This window comes from Lampetra fluviatilis, chromosome 58 (assembly GCF_964198595.1).
Source record: "Lampetra fluviatilis chromosome 58, kcLamFluv1.1, whole genome shotgun sequence".
In the NCBI taxonomy this organism is placed as follows: Eukaryota; Metazoa; Chordata; class Hyperoartia; order Petromyzontiformes; family Petromyzontidae; genus Lampetra; species Lampetra fluviatilis.
The window spans coordinates 2,755,978-2,772,738 of NC_136332.1; the positions used below are offsets into that span (position 1 = coordinate 2,755,978).

The window sequence follows — 16,761 nt, forward strand, 5'->3', positions numbered from 1 at the left end:
TTGAGCTGAACACCGAGCGGCGGGATTTGAGGCGATCGACGTTCGTTGCTGCGAAGGGGCCCCCGCTCCGCGGCGAGGCCTTGCAGCACGTGCAGGATGCCCCCCCCACCCCACCCCCCCCCCCCCCACGGCCATGACATCAATGTGCCTCGTTTACTATTCCGAGATTCAAGGGGACCCCCTCCCTGCAACTCACAGACGCCTCGGGAACGGGAGAAGTTCCCATGAAGTCGGTCGCCTTGTTCAGCACTTCCGCTCGGTGCGAGCATTTGGGACCGGCGTTGATCCGCGCACGGTGCCAACGGATGCGATGGCTCTCGCTCGCAAGAAGCTGGTACCGTGTGTATATTTATATATTTATCGAATTGGAGTAGGGCCGATCCGCAACCAGAATTGGCCACGCGTCGGAAAACAACCGAACAATTCCCCACCTCCCCCCCCCCCACAATTCAAAGATAAAATCCCATCATTAGACCTCCTTTGCCAGTGAAGTATTGGAATGACGGCAGGAAACCACTTGATGGGTAGCACACTTTTTATTAAACCTTGACTTGTCACGATACAACGTGTGGTCACTATTCCTCTGACTACACACACTTCACTTGACACGTGTGGTCACTATTCCTCTGACTACACACACTTCACTTGACACGTGTAGTTACTATGGCTCACACTGCATGCTCACACTGCACTCCGCCCCGTAACGTCCGTGGAGCCTACAGGCCCACCCCAGCTTGGGCGTGGGCCACAACTTCTGAGTCCCAAGGGCCGGCCCTCTCACGGACGCTCGGCCCCGGGTCCCAGGGTTCCACCTCTGGGTCACACAGAGCCCCGGCCCCTACAGGACAGCGGGACTAGGTACCGCAGGGCCCTATCTCTTCCTCCTCCGTCTTCAGTCTTCGCTGGTCACTCGCTCCCCGTGCGCCTGTGCGCACCACCTTATATAGCCCCCGCTCACGGGAGACGGAGCGTATGCGGACCTCGACGTGAGCATCCCCCTTAGTTGACCAATCCCCGCGCGCTTGCCCCAGGATCCCATCGCTGTCAGCGCGCGTCACTGATACCCAACCAATCACTGCCTCATAACCCCCGACCCCGCGCTGACCCCTGATCCTTCACCGTCAGCGCGCGTCACCAACACACACAGCCAATCACTACGCGCTGGCACACGATCCCTACCCCAGCGCGTATCACCACTACACCAGTACCAAAATATAATAATAATAGGGTTCTTCCCCTTTGTTCTGGCAACAAAACTGAATCCTTTTTACAAGGAATCATGTTACTGCATTAACCACAATACTTGTGGTCAAAAAGCAAACAAAAAACAAACGATCATATATTGGCATTGTCCTTGAAACTGATTGGTCCACACCAGAGACGGCTTTCTTTGAGCCTCTGAGCCTCGTCTCAATTGGTGCCTTTTGGAGTCCTCTGGTCGAGCACCAATTGAGACGAGGCTCAGAGGCTCAAAAGAAAGTTGTCTCTGGTGTGGACCAATCAGTTTCAAAGACAATGGCAATATTATTATCAGAGTGGTTTTTTTTTGCATTTTGACCACAATGCTTGTGGTTAACGCAGACATGATTCCTCGTAAAAAAGGTTTCAGTTTTGTTGCCATAAAAAGGGGAAAAACCCTATTATCAGATAAAATCCCACGGCCCGGAAACAGTCGGTAGCCTCCCCCCGCGTTTCGTTTCCCCTCGACGCCGTGTCGCGCCGCCATCGTCATCGTCCACGTCCTCCATCGCCGCCTGTGTCGCCGTGTCTCCGTGTCACACGCTCTGCAGCCTCCGTCTATTCTTTTCGCTTCGTCGGACAATCCACCCCGACACTTCTCGCCGATGCACGAACGGGACGCGTGCCGCTGACTGCATCCGATCGTTTTATGAACGCCACGAAACGTTTCAATGTTTCATTGGATCTCCTTTGTCAGTACCAAAATATAATAGGGTTTTTCCCCTTTTTTCTGCCAACAAAACTGAAACCTTTTTTACGAGGATTCATGTCTGCATTAACCACAATACCTGCAGTCAAATGCAAACAAAAAAACCCTATTATTATATTTTGGTACTGGCAAAGGAGGTCCAATGATGTAGATGCTCACCCCGAGCCCTCATTACTTTGATAGTGCATCGTCTTTGAGCTGTGGACGCCTTTTGGCGTCGTCTGGTCGAGCACCAATTGGGTCGAGGCTCAAAAGAAAGCCGTCCCTTGGTGTGCACCAATCAGTTTCAAGGACAATGCATATATTATCATCGCGTGTTTTTGTTTGCATTTGACTGCAGGTATTGTGGTTAATGCAGTGACATGAATCCTCGTAAAAAAAGGTTTCAGTTTTGTTGCCAGAAAAAAGGGGAAAACCCCCCTATTATTATGTTTAAATGTTGTGGACACGAAGCAGTCGCTCGCGAACGTTCGTTGACTGCGCATTAGGCGAGGCCTGTTACTTCTCCAATCGCCGTTGGTTGAGACCGTGAGCGATCGGAGTTTAATTGTCTTAAACACGTTCCTTCGGAGTGGGCAGGTAGGAACTTGGTTGGACAGCGCATTCGTGCTCGACAGACAAATAATCCCTGGTGGGCAGTGTGGAAGCTGTTGTTCCTACTGTATAAGTGTAGTGTGTCGTGTATAGTGTAGTGTGTAGGTTAAACGTTGAGTTTTATAAGGGCACCACGGGGTGACCAGCCCCAACCCACCCAGCCCCTCCCCACCCAGCCCCTCTCCACCCTATCCTCCCCACCCAGCCCTACTCTCCCCACCCAGCCCCACCCTCCCCACTGTTGTATCTATACCTTTTTTTAATATTAAGAATAATTCTGCCAACATATATAATTTTTTAATAGACCCGGTGGCAACTTGGGAGCAAACAAAGACGAGCGGAAAACCCGTTTCCCAACTCCACAGCAGATGCGTGCACACCTCGCTTCAAAGGCCAGAAAGCAGGAAAGAGACAGCCATCAAATGTCATAAAACCTCCCCGAATTTCACACAAGAGAAAAAAGGAGGGGGGAATTGCAAGCGGGTGTTAGGATAACACCCACTGTTCAAAAAGCCCCCCTCACGACACAAGGACAGGCCCCACGAAGAATATATATTTATTATATTCTTAAAAAAAAATAGGATTGACAACAAGAAAGCACAGACGGGTTTTGAACCATGTTAGTTAAACAAAGTTACCAACTTAGCCATGAAGATTAAGCAAACATTATCTATCCTCGCTCAAATTGTAAATCAGACTACAGTCTGCACCAGGGTCGTGATTCATCATTTGTTAATTAAATACGGACATTATTTACCCTTAATAATTTCTACGCGGCCGGGCCGAAGCATCAAAGAATAATTATGGCAGTCAGGGTCGCTCCTAAACAAAAAACAAATTCCCTAGCCCCGGGATATCAGATAAAATAATAACAGACTAAAAAAATAAGTACGAAATTAAAATGGATCTCCTAGGGAGTTAAGGGCGGAGAAGTATATCATAATTAACCAACAGGCAACACTCCAGAGAAAGCGAGCAGCTCACAGGCGTCTTTGTCTTCCCGAGAGAAACGGCCAGAGCACACACAGAGCCGGTAAATGGCCCTCATAAAAGTTTGTGGCGAGCAGGCGACGGCTTGAGAAAGGAAATCAGATGCTTCTATAAACAAATAAATAAAACACGCGCAGTGTGCTCCAACGATGGAGCACAGACGTCTTTGTCTCCCCGCAGCACGGACAGCAAGATTTGCGCACGCGATAAATAACATTTCCCCATAGGGAGATCAAACCACGATGAAATACCGTGAACACGGCTACGGCATGCCTTGAGTCACTTGCAATCAAATCACAATAATACTAAGCACCAAAAGTGTCTCATTTTAACTTCCAGACCAGGCATACGGCTTGGAGCCGCATGAGACAAAGGATAAACGCCAAGAGCGGGGGAGGGGATTATAGAGCTCGCTTAACGTGTAGGCTTTCGCGACCAATATTATTCATAATCAAAAACGTGGATTATGATTTTGTAACCTCGGTACGAACGCGAATCGTCGGTCTGGTTTAGTTTGATGACTCATGTTACGCCGGTTCGCGAGGAAGCCCCCACCCCTCCTTCCAGAATTATTGCGGGCAGCTGTATCTTTAAAAAAACCTTTCCTCCAATAAAGCACATACAGACACACACACGACACACACAGACGGACACACACACGACACACGGACGCAGATGTATCCACACACAACAGAAGGAAAAAGTTCCGGCCTTTGAACAACTCGAAAAAAACCGAGTGGATTTTCCCGATATAAGCCGAGGAAAAATCCATTCAACTCAGATCACCAGGGCTCAGGGCCCCCAGATCACCAGGGCTCAGGGCCCCTATCTCTCCGGGGCTCCGGCCCCCACCTCTCACCAGGGCTCCGGCCCCCATCTCATCTCGACGCCGACAATGAAGAAGCTCTTCCGTCATCCAGAATGACGATGTTCGCGGGGTAGCGACGTGCATCGACAAGCTGAGGTCTGCACCACCTAAGAAGAATCGGCACACTGAGCCGCCGAGCTGCGAGTGAAGCTGACGGAGATTCCAGCTATCATTCTCGTGAGAGAACCGACTCGTCATCCGGCAGTAGAGAGGCATCAGCGAGTGCCCGTATGAAGCTGGCAGCTGCACGAACAAAGGAAAGCACGGAGAAGAGAGAGTGACGAGGACAACAAGCAATCAACCTGTAGAAGGGCAGAGATCGCCAAGCGTCGACCAAGCGAGCAAAGCAGAGAGCACGAAGCAGTGGAGAAAGCCTGATCGAACGCCGCGAGGAAGAGGACAGCGCCATCGAATGCGCCGTGTGTTTAATACACACACACAGATCAACCAGCACCAACGAAAACCGACTCGTCATCCAGCAGTGGAGAGAACGGCACCGTGCCGTCAGAGCTGCAGAACGGCACAGCGCCGTCAGCTACAGAAAACGGCACCACGCCGTCAGCTACAGAGAACGGCACCGCGCCGTCAGAGCTGAAGAACGGCACCGCGCCGTCAGAGTCACACAGTACGGGTGCTGCGACAAGCGCCGCCAAGAGCCGCAGCACGGACCCAGCGGGCAAGCCTCTCCGCGGGCCGAAGTTCATCATCTCCCTGCGGAGAAAGTCGCGGCTGCAACCCGCACGGGCGAGAGGAATCTGCGAACCAGGGTCGTATCACCTCCCCCACTCACAACCTCCAGGAAGCACATACACACGCACACACCTACTTCCCGCGGGGCATGCAAGAATTTATCCAAGAGACAATCCACCTCTCTCACAATGGGACCAACCCTAGACAATCATCAGAAGACTAATTATAAAAGTTTGAACACCAGCTGGCCGTAAGGAATCGTGGCCCTCTGAGTAATTAAGAATCCGTCGGTTATAAGAGTGTGAAGTTTTTCTTGCCTTTTTCGTTTCTCTTATCGCATAAACGACCAATAGATTCGTCGATGCAAACTAAAACTCTCGAAATCCTCATTTCGAATCGACACGTTACAGAGAGAGAATATCGTGTCAAACCTGTTTCTTTGTCATAGAGTCTCGCCGAAGAATTAATTAAGGCAGAGCCAGATACGCGCTCACACAAACACACGCCCTCAACTACCATTGTCTCAAACATTTCATTGACATATAATCTTGCCAACGAATCGATTGACGTATGCTTCGCCTTCGGGGTACAATAAGTGCTTTTATTGCCGTCATATGAATATCGTCGCATGCTTGTTTTAAAACTCGGCCAGTCGCCGGTGATGCTCGATACATGGGGAACTAATGAGATGTCTGGTGGAAAAGTAGAAATTACGATTGTTAGAAGCATGTTAGCCTTCAGTTTCGTTAATTGCATAATCTCGCCAAGGAATCTATTGACGTATACTTTTGCCTTCGCATGTTAAGAGTATCACATGTTTGTTTAGAATAAAATTGTTAACCCAGAAGTATCTCGAGTGTTTCTTTCCAAATCCACTGTAACCTGCGATGAGAAAAGAATTTGGAGACCTAACATAACATAACACACACTAGGATAATCAGTAAATGTTTAATAAAAGATAATCGTTTTATCCCGATTGATACAACTCTGGATAACGAAGCTAAGCCTAATTATCATAACTGCACACATTAACATAATCGCAAGCATTCGCATAAACTAATACGATTATCTCCGTGATTATCATAATTTATGCATATAATTACACACACTAACATAATTTATGCGATTTGCGCATTTTTCTACATTTTTCTTATTTTTATCAAAATTTCATAATCCGGCATATACAACACCACCCAGCCCCACCCTCCCCACCCAGCCCCTCTCAACCCTCCTCTCCCCACCCAGCCCCTCCCTCCCCACCCAGCTCCTCCTCACCCAGCCCCTCTCCACCCAGCCCCACCCCTCCCACCCCCAACTGAATTACCTTAAGGCTGGGAATGTTGAAAAAAACACGAGGCAAAAAGATCCGCTTTTTAAATCCTTTTTATTAAGCTCACTTGCTTGCTTGCGCGCTTACGACCGTGCAAATCTTTCGGTCGTTTTTTAACCCACTTCCCGTGATCCAATCGAGCTGACATTTTGCACACAGACTCGTTGTGCGTGAGAATTTATTTTTGTGAAATTTTTTTTTCAAAATTTGACACTTTTTAGGAAAAAAATAATTATATTTAATTACCAATTGCTTAATGATGGCAGGCAATCATCTGACCCATAGGTGGCAGCCATCTCAAGCCAGAGGACGAGAGGACTCTAGCCGCCACGCATATAAAGGATTTATAGTGAAAAACTTAGTTTTTACGGGTTCATTGTTTTCTTTTCAAGGCTTCCATTTTATGAATGGAGCCACCCTCCCCCAGTTCCATTTTGTGAATGAAACATCCCCGTCTCCTCATTGGCCCGAGTCGCGGCGGTGCCCCCCTCCCCCTCTACCAACCCCGAACCCACCGCTCCCATTGGTCGGCGCCCCCGAGCCAATGGGAGGGCTCTGGTGGGGCGGGGCCATGCACGACAGACATACAAATAATCCCTGGTGGGCAGTGTGGAACTGTTGTTTCTACCTGTAATAAGTTGGGACGTCGGCAAAAGACAAAAAAGCAGAGAGCTGTAGATGAAGAGAGAACTTTACATGAAGGAGCGAGCTGCGTGTGATGGTGGATAAACTTATTTCAAAGCTTACCTGTCTCTGCGTGTTGGTGTGAAGAATGTTTGCTCCACCCCGCTAAGACTGGACACGATTATTAAGCATGATAATGGTGTTGCCATACTACAGTGACATTATAAAGTACCATTATCATGACGAAATGAGACTGGACATGAACGTATGTTGAATCGTTTAAGTCCATTTAACAGCTGCAATACCTTTCACACGTCCTCATTACGTGAGTTTGGATCATAGTATTCCATTTAAAGGTATTTGATGTCAGAAAACACATTCTATCAGAATCAGATGTTTAAGTAAAACACTGAGCTAAGAAGCTATTTCCTATTGAGATGAGACTGGGCAGACAACATCAAAGGATTTAAAATTAGAACATATTAGTTATGAAAGACAGTGTCATGAGGCACGTATAGTTTAAACATATATACTTAATAGGACACTCATCAACACTATGAATTTCAAGACAACGATGGCAGCGAGACCAATTTGACCTTGGACGTGGGGGCCATGTCAAAAAGTTTAAACAAAAAGTCTAAAATCACTTGAATCAACAACTCCATTGACTCTTCTTGGTTCTTTCGGTAAAGTAACGTAGAAGGGAAGTAATAAAATAATAAAAATAAAACATAATAAAATTATTTTTATTATTTCATTATTTCCCTTCTACGTGACTTTACCGAAAGAACCAAGAAGATGAATCCCTGCAGTCACGAAAGCTTTAAATCGAAACTCCATTGACTCTCATGAACCCGTATCGGGACCACGACTGCATTAACGAGGCGCGTGGCAGTAGTTTGTCTTATACACGCCGGATCACACAATGGGAGCGCATGCGTGAAACTGCCATCATGCAATGAGTGAATCCTCGCGGTGATTAGCCTGGAGCGAAAGATGGGCGGAGACACGCGCGTGTAATTATGCCACGTGATGTAAGCTCCCTCAATGGACTCTCACCAGACTCATATTCGAACCGTCATTGCATTCATGAGGTGCCAGCGCACGTGGCTCGGCTTATTAACGGCTGCCCACACAAAATGGGCGCGCGTGCAGGAAGCGCCACCCATCCAATTAGTGAATCCTCGCGCTGATTGGTTCGTGATGATTGCCTTATCCCTCCCACCCCCATGATTGGCCAGGGATGGGAAGGCACGCCCAAGTGATTGTACCACGTGATGTGCGCTCCCTTGTATATAAAGGAGGGCAGAACCATCATAGACTATCTGCTTCTCACGGAGTTGTCTGAGTGGTAAGGTCGGACCCTAGTGTAATATGATTTGCCGTGGCCTTGTCTGTCCATGTTGTAAGTGTTCACAAAAAATTCACTTTAAATTCTCCTTATCTCGCTGTAATTTCTCAAACATCCCTTCTCGGTACCATTTGTAATTCTCACCCTCCACGCATATTATCGTAATTAGGAATCTATTTTGTTTAGAGCATCGTGTGCCAGTCTACCGTGTAACTAATTTTTTTACTGACCTAAAATCTGAGGGGTTTTATGGCTGAAGCTAAAAAGTCCTGTAACACCAGCTCCGATTCCTAGTTCATGGGAGTTCTCTGCGTTTTGAATCGTGGTGTCCCCCTTTATTGTTTTAAAATATAAGACGAATCAAATTTGACATTTGACACAAGCCTAATAAAATTCAACACCATAATGACTATCTGCATTGTGCAGTTGTGCTCTCTTCAGACCCTGTTGTATGTAGTTGGGCACGTTTTAGTTGCTTTTTTCGTAACCTGCTTTAAGTTTGTGCTTCTGCCGTTGCATATTGGTTTGCAGTAAAGCCATTAAAGAGTTTTTGCTGGTTTGGTCTCCCACATTTATCTTAAACCGTCCCAGCTCCGACCGTTCCATGTTCTCACTTGCTCCGGCTAATTACCACTTTTAAGAATGTTGTATTTTGGTTCTTGGCATAGTGTCTAAAGAAATGGGGGAAGCTACTTTCTTTTTATTGACCTGAAATTTGAGGGGTGTATGCAGGAAGCTGACGACGCTTCAAAGTTTGATTGACATTTCATGGCAATTGTCTGAAATCCACTTACAATTGTGTAAAATGTAAGACTTGTCTAATTTGACACGCTTTTGCAAACCGTCCTATCATATATTGCCCCAAGCCTAATACGATTCAACGCCTGGTGATCGTCTGGATTGTGCTGGCTCCCTAACAGACTTCTGAGGCATTTTTCACCAGGGTGGTTCTTGCATAGGAATCTGCAAACTTAGTTTTCTTGGATTGTAGGGTTTAATCTAGTTTCCCCCACACCACCTTCATCCGTCTGCTTCTGTTCCTATGATCCATGTAGGTCGACTGCAGCCAAGCGCCTGGATTGCCTGTCGAAGCTTTGCTTTTTCGAAGAAAAAAGGTATTTGTCCTGCTTGTCACAAATGTGGCGTGTGGTCCTCGTTCTGCTGCTACTGAATGATGACCTACTGTGGTCGTGTGGGTTGTGGAATGCACCATGCTTCATATCCCACTTGATTGTTGCGGCTTTTCAAATGGGGAGCGAAAGCAAAAGATGAAGCTGTTTTGCTGCTCCTCTGCCTCGCAGTTCCAAGAGCATGTGCGCACTTGTGCCTAAAGCTTAATTTCTAATTGTTCAGTAGTGGGTTGTGACGTGTGCACTTTTTTCTCAAATTGCTATAAAGATATTGACAAATCCTAAAAGGCATTTGATTTGTACAAGCTTGGCGTGGCGTTTATTTTGCATACTTAAAGTGTAAAACCACATTTATCACGATTTACTTCTACAAAGGTGCCTTCCATTTAAACTTGCTTGCCATGCTCTCCCTTGCTTCTGTCTCTTCCAGGTAGACATAATGTCGTACCCACTTACGCTGCACATCATTGGAGGCCAAGGTGGAAATGCCTTCTCATTTGATGGAAGGAGCAATGCGGCCATGCTGCAGAAACTCTCCGTGAGCGTTGGAGGCTGGCAAGTGAGGGGTGTGGAGGTGTGGCTGACTGACGGGTGAAGGCAGAAATTCGGCACCGTGGACTCCTGCTCAGCAGTTTGAATTCCAATCGGGCGAGTTCATGTCGCAGCTCTCCCTGTGGGGCAATGGGGCCGGCACGCGTCTGGGTGCCATCAGGTTCAGAACGAGCCGCAACCGCGAGTTCTTTGCCAAGATGACGGACTGGGGGCTCAAGACGGAGTACAAGATCGACGTGGGCTCTGGCATCTGCTTGGGCGTTCAGGGCTGAGCTGGGGCTGACATCGACTCCATGGGCTTCCTTTTCATCAATGCTGTAAAGTCGTCAGTGATCCAGAACATGAAGTACCCAACTATGCACCAGGTTCTGCCTAACAAGCAGATGGAGGAGATTAAAGAGATGGAGTACATAAACGACACCAGCGTCGTGCAGTCTCACACCTTCGAGAGCTCCAAGACGATAACCAAAAAGTCGTCGTGGTCTACGACCAACAAAATCGAGTCCAAATTCAGCCTGAAGGTGTCTGCAGGCATTCCCTTAATTATGGAGGTGGAGACCGGGTTCAGCTTCACCTTGAGCTCTGAGACCACGCACGCATTGGAGAACTCGGAGGAGCGGACGGAAACTCTCACGTTCCCCGTCTCCGTTCCTCCGCACAAGACCGTCACTGTTGTCGCCAAAATCGGGCGTGCAAACATCGACCTCCCGTACACGGCCCTGCTGCGCATCACCTGCATGAACGGTGCTGTCTTTGACGTTCCCCTGAGTGGCATTTACAAGGGGCTCACCTACACCAAAATGACCGCCCGTGCTTCTGAGAAATAGAGCAGCATTTTGTACCCTGTTTGATCAAATGTTCTAAAAATAATAATTATGGCTGACTATGCAATAAAAGCCTTCTGCAATGCAATTTTCTCTTTGTGGTTACATGTAAGAAATTAGTCTTTTAATGTTTTACGAATGTTGGTATTTTACCATTTGCTGTTGACAGAACTTATTGCTCCACCGAGCTTCATATAGTTTATTCCCCATTACATGGCCATTGAATCTGGTTCCGTGGCATCTCATTTTTCCACTAGATTCTAGCATTGTCAAATGACCCAAGTTATTCACAACTTAAGATTGGATTATATTTGGCAACTGCAATACATTAACGGCTTTTTGCCACAATTGGATGGAAATGTCCTGTCCAAACATTACCAAATACTTGTCACGGCACACTGGATGTCTCGCTAATAATGCTGGGAAGCGGTTTCAAAGAATGACCAACACTTGCTCTTTAACAATGTGCAGCTTGGCCTTATGATCATTATAGGTCTCATGTCAGGGCACATGTCATGCATAGTAACTCTCCCTTGTCACACGGCGCTAAACGTCACGGTAACTACATTAGTTGCTCTTTTTAAATCCTTTATCTTAAGTTCGCGTGCTTGCTTAGGACCGTGCAAAGCTTTCGGTCGTTTTTTAACCCACTTCCCGTGATCCAATCGAGCTGAAATTTTCCACACAGACTCGTTGTGCCAGACAATTATTGTTCGTGAAAAAAAATTCCCAAAATTTTACACTTTTTAGGCAAAAAAAAATATTTTATATATATTCAAATAGAACTCATTCATCGCTTTGGCTGAACGTCACAGTATAAGAGCCCAGAGCGTAACCCCTCCACAGGCCGTGGCGGAGTAGCGCAGTTGGTAGCGCCCTCGCTTCCCATGCCAAAGGTCGCGGGATCGATCCCCGCGTCCTCCACAGGCGAATATATTTTTAAATCCTTTATATTAAGTTCGCTGCCACGCATATAAAGGATTTATAGTGAAAAACTTTGTTTTTACGGGTTATACTTATTTCTGGTGTTTTAGCTTGGCTGGATTGACGCTTACATTAATTATGGCGATTGCATTGTACAACGGTTGCCTCTATTCCACATGGTCATGTGACAAGGTGCACGTCAATCTGGATTCAAAATCTTAACCAGTGTTAGGAATTGTAAATGCTCGCAAAGGTAAAGTGACCACATTTCCTAACCAGGATATTGTGACCCGTGCCTTGATCGTTAGAGGACAAGGGAGGTAGGAACTTGTTTGGACGGTGCATTCGTGCGATCCATGTCACGCGGCGCAAGCTGCGTTTGGGTGGTGCGTCACGTGGTGCTGAGCCTGCCCGAAGCACTCTATGAAATACAAATCGAGGGCGTGGCTATGCACAACAGACAGACAAATAATCCCTGGTGGGCAGTGTGGAACTGTTGTTCCTACCTGTAACAAAGTACGTAGAGCAAAACTACTCGTGAAATAAACTTAAAATGAAGATAACTAGTGATAGAAACATGGGGGGGGGGGGCATAGCTTTAAGCATAGAAAACAAGCAATTACGTAATGCTGCAACAGGGTTGAGATTTACGTAACGCTACAAACAATTCCACGTGAAACTCGGGGTTCAATGAAAAGCAGCGTTGTGGTGGAGCGAGATCCACCCGCAGCCTTAGGGGCCGTCCATAAATGACGTCACGCACCTAGGGGGGGGGGGGGGGGTCAGACATTTGTAACTTTAAATAAGTAGACAACGCGTTATACTTGATTAAATAGACTTTCTAATAAATGTTTTCTCCTACAACATCGGAGTGCAGCGCCACATTAAATACGCACTACAATGACAATAGTTTAAAGCGATTTGAAGCATGTTTTATTTGGGGGGGGGGGCAGAGCTTTGTGACGTCATATTTTAGGGGGGGTCTGACTTTGTGGCGTCGTGTGACGAAGTGGGGAGGGGGGTCAAAAATCGTCCAAAATCGTCCAAAATCGCGTGACGTCATTTATGGACGGCCCCTAAAGGTCGTGTTTTCCACAAGCCTGGGGGACTTCACTGGAATGCGAATTGAGACTAATGTTGCACGAATTCTAATTTGTCGTGGGATTTGAACGCAGGAGGGTGGCTTGACAGGCAGCTAAACTACTCGCTACACTACACTCCTCGTGGGGATTCAACAAAAATCGCTCTGGGCATTCAATAATTTTTTCCCCGTGTCACATTGCTGTGTGAAGTGTATTGATATTTATCAAATAAAATACCATTTTAACCATTTCATTTTTTTAAATATGAAAGTGCGATTGCTTTCACTTGAAAACAATATATATAAACACACACACACAGGAGTATTTATTTGAATGATAAAAATATATTTAATGAAAACAAGTGCCTGGTTTTTAACTTTTTGGCGACTTGCAATCCTCACGCCCCAGAGAAGCGACGACGCCGCCACGTGATGATGACACGTGACCTCCTCTCGTTGACTTCTGGTCTCTCTCTCTCTGGACTTGCAATCCAGAGGTCGCAGCGTTAGACTCCCGACTCCCCGGCGCGGCAGCTGACACGATAGGGGGCACGTTTTTTAAAATCCCTCTACCCCACTCCACCTCACCCACCAATGCCGGATTAAGTTAGTGCGGGGCCTGTAGCATCTATAAAAATAATCTATATATAAAAAAGTCAATAATTGTGGGTTTGTGTGTGGTCGCGCGCTTGGCTCTCCAACAGTGGGGTTTACGTAAAAAACAAATAGCCAGGCACCACGCCGTAAGCCCCACGGTCAGCAAGCGCTATTCCTTTTTCACATCCGTCAACTTTAAATTAGTTTAATTAGCGATTTACGGCGATTTTTGTGCGCTCTGCTTTTATTTGTTTTTTTTATGACGCGTGCACGACCATACCAACTCACGCGCCTTTGGTGGGGAGGATGGCCCATTGCCAGTCACACGCCTTTGGTGGGAGTGAGGGTCGCGTTTAAAATCGTATAAAAATACACTAAACGCTCAGGTAAATTCTTCACTGTCTCATGTCCCCCCCACCACGATGCATGCAGTCATTACCAGAGGTGTGGACTCGAGTCATGTGACTTGGACTCGAGTCAGACTCGAGTCATGAATTTGATGACTTGCGACTCGACTTGGACTTGCATAACAATGACTTTGTCCCACCTATGAGATGTGGACTCGAGTCATGTGACTTGGACTCGAGTCAGACTCGAGTCATGAATTTGATGACTTGCGACTCGACTTGGACTTGCATAACAATGACTTTGTCCCACCTCTGGTCATTACTACTATACGGTCGGTAGATGCTACCACTATAGGCCATAGATATTACTGCAGAGCGGCCGAGGACATCGTGCCTGGGGGGCAGGGGTAACAGCCCAGCCCCAGACTGCCAAGGTGCCACCTCGGCCGGCTGGACAATCTAGGCGAGGCCGAAGGCTCTGCACGGGACTAGGCCTCACCACGCCACTCTGTCAGGTGAGTACTTTGTGCTATAGAGTCCATAAATACTGCGATAGAGTCAGCATGTACTACTATAGTGATAGCAGGTACCACCACAGTCGGTATGCACTGCTGTAATCATAGCAGGTACCACCACAGTATGCACTGCTGTAATCATAGCAGGTACCACCACAGTATGCACTGCTGTAATCATAGCAGGTACCACCACAGTATGCACTGCTGTAATCATAGCAAGTACCACCACAGTATGCACTGCTGTTATCATAGGTACCACCACAGTATGCACTGCTGTAATCATAGCAGGTACCACCACAGTCAGTACGCACTGCTGTTACATTTTTAAGAGTAGTTTTGAAATATTTTTAAGACCCGGGCAACTCCGGGTACTTCCTGCTAATATGTTATAAAGGGGCCCTAAATAAATAAATAAGCTATTAAAACACAATTTTTTTACTTGCATAGTAAAGTAATTGTATTTTTTCATTTGCTATACAGCTAGATAATACGACAAATCGCTAACCTTAAATATGCAGTCGTTCGTAAAAGTTTAAGGCTGTATAGTAATAGAGCAAGTGCAGAGTCACTGAACCGTAATTTGTGTATTTAAGGCCCCTTTATAACAACATCAAGCTACAGGCCCCGCACTAGCTTAATCCGGAACTGGGTAAAGTGTGGGTACTCCCACCTCTTCCAAGATGTCTGGCCCAGCGTGGAAGAGTAGGCCAATTACCTAGCACTCTAGAATGGGGGGGGGGGGGGGCTGCACTCACGTCAGTAGTGCTGCGAGCGACCAATTCGCTGGAAATAGATTTGAGAATGAGTGGCTCTGTGATGGTTAATGTCTTAAAAGTGTCAGTCTGCTTGATTGTCCATGCGAGGTGTCGTGACACCAATCTTAAGAAGGCCGGGTGAGGCCACGTGGGTTGTTTGGACTGCCTGATGTTGTTCAGCTCCCTCTGGAGCAGTGGGGGTTCTTCTTAACCATTCACAGTAGAAGCTCCAACGCGTATTCTAGACGGTCAAACTCTTGCTCTACGTACTTTTTTTTTTACTCTGGAAATCCTCAACGCCAAATCCCAGGTGGTTCCATCTCTCCGCGTGTGAACTCGTGCCGTAGACTTTAGTGGGTCTTCTTCTTCTTAACCTGGGGGTGCATCGCGCACCGCTTGGGGCTGCGAGATGCCCTTTCTGGGATGGGGGGGGGGTAGCGAGACGTGGCCAAATCTTTGTTCGAAGGTAAATGTCTAAAACACGAATTAAGAACAGGCGCGTAAGTTACAACTTACTTTCACAATACAGGTTTTTTTTTGGGTTCGATCGTGTAAATTTGTAATGTGTCGTTCAACCCGCCACCACCCGCACAGCCAATTAATAAGGGGTTGTCACGTAAACAGAACGTGGCAATTTAACGACACGTTTATATATTTACGCGATCTGACTCCAAAAAAAAACCTGTATTACGGATGGCATTGGTCGCGAAAGCCTACGACGCGTTAAACAACTTACTTTGTTCCATCAAACCCCATGTGGCTTTATTAACATTGTACATTGTTCTACGATTCAGAGCCAAAGCGGGTACAAGGCTGCAGTCGATGCTAAGAGCCACTGCTCTAGAGCAACTGTCCTAGAGCTCCCTTCCAGTGGAGGCCCTTCCGCCGGCAGCGATGCGAGCGAGCACTTGCGGAGCCGCACCTCTACATTTTGCACAAACTCAATGGGAACACTCATGAGGTGCACGCATTTACCTCCAACCATGCCGCACGCTTGTGTAGTGACTCACTTCGGAGACGGGGTTCGTGAAGGCACCTTCTTTATTCTACACGTCGAGGACACACTCGTCACACACACATCCGTCTCTGCTGACGGCACTGGCTAGCTAGTACAACTGGCAGGCTGCCTCGCTAGTGGCGTCTAAGGGTGGCCGAGACGGCGAAGGAGACGAACGGCGAGGGGGGATCCACTTCCAGCAACAGCCTCGAGCTCTCGACCCCGGGCCACCTTTTATCCTCCCGCCCGGCGTGGCCTCGCTCCGCCCACGCCACACCCCCTTTCTGGAACCTACTACAGCGATACTTTGACTTTCGTCGCTTCGCTCTTTCGGCCGTTTTCAATTGTGACCACATTTCAAATTTCGTCCACGTGGCTCTCCTCTTTCGACCGTTTTCGTCCCCAAACCTTCCACGGCGTTCGCGCCACACGCCAATTTTTTTAGTTCAGTCTTTGAATAGAAGTCGTTCAGTGAGCATCTCTTATATTTGTGTTTATTCATATATTATTAATACTGTGCTTATTTATGTGATTATACTGTACACAATTCATAGTTATTTTTGTGGTAACAGTATAACACTACAGTGTTTACTGACGCAAGAGTAAAAATATTTCAAGGTATCATTTAGTTTAGTTTAATTTAT

At 47.1% G+C, this 16,761-nt stretch overlaps 1 protein-coding gene and 1 pseudogene across 1 annotated transcript in view; one reads left to right on the plus strand and one right to left on the minus strand.

Annotated features, from left to right (window-relative positions):
* TBC1D24 (TBC1 domain family member 24) overlaps positions 1 to 16,761 on the minus strand; it is a 525,632-nt gene that overhangs the window by 145,359 nt on the left and 363,512 nt on the right. The gene's annotated exons all lie outside the window — the stretch shown is intronic.
* LOC144950548 (aerolysin-like protein) lies at positions 9,956 to 10,904 on the plus strand (annotated as a pseudogene).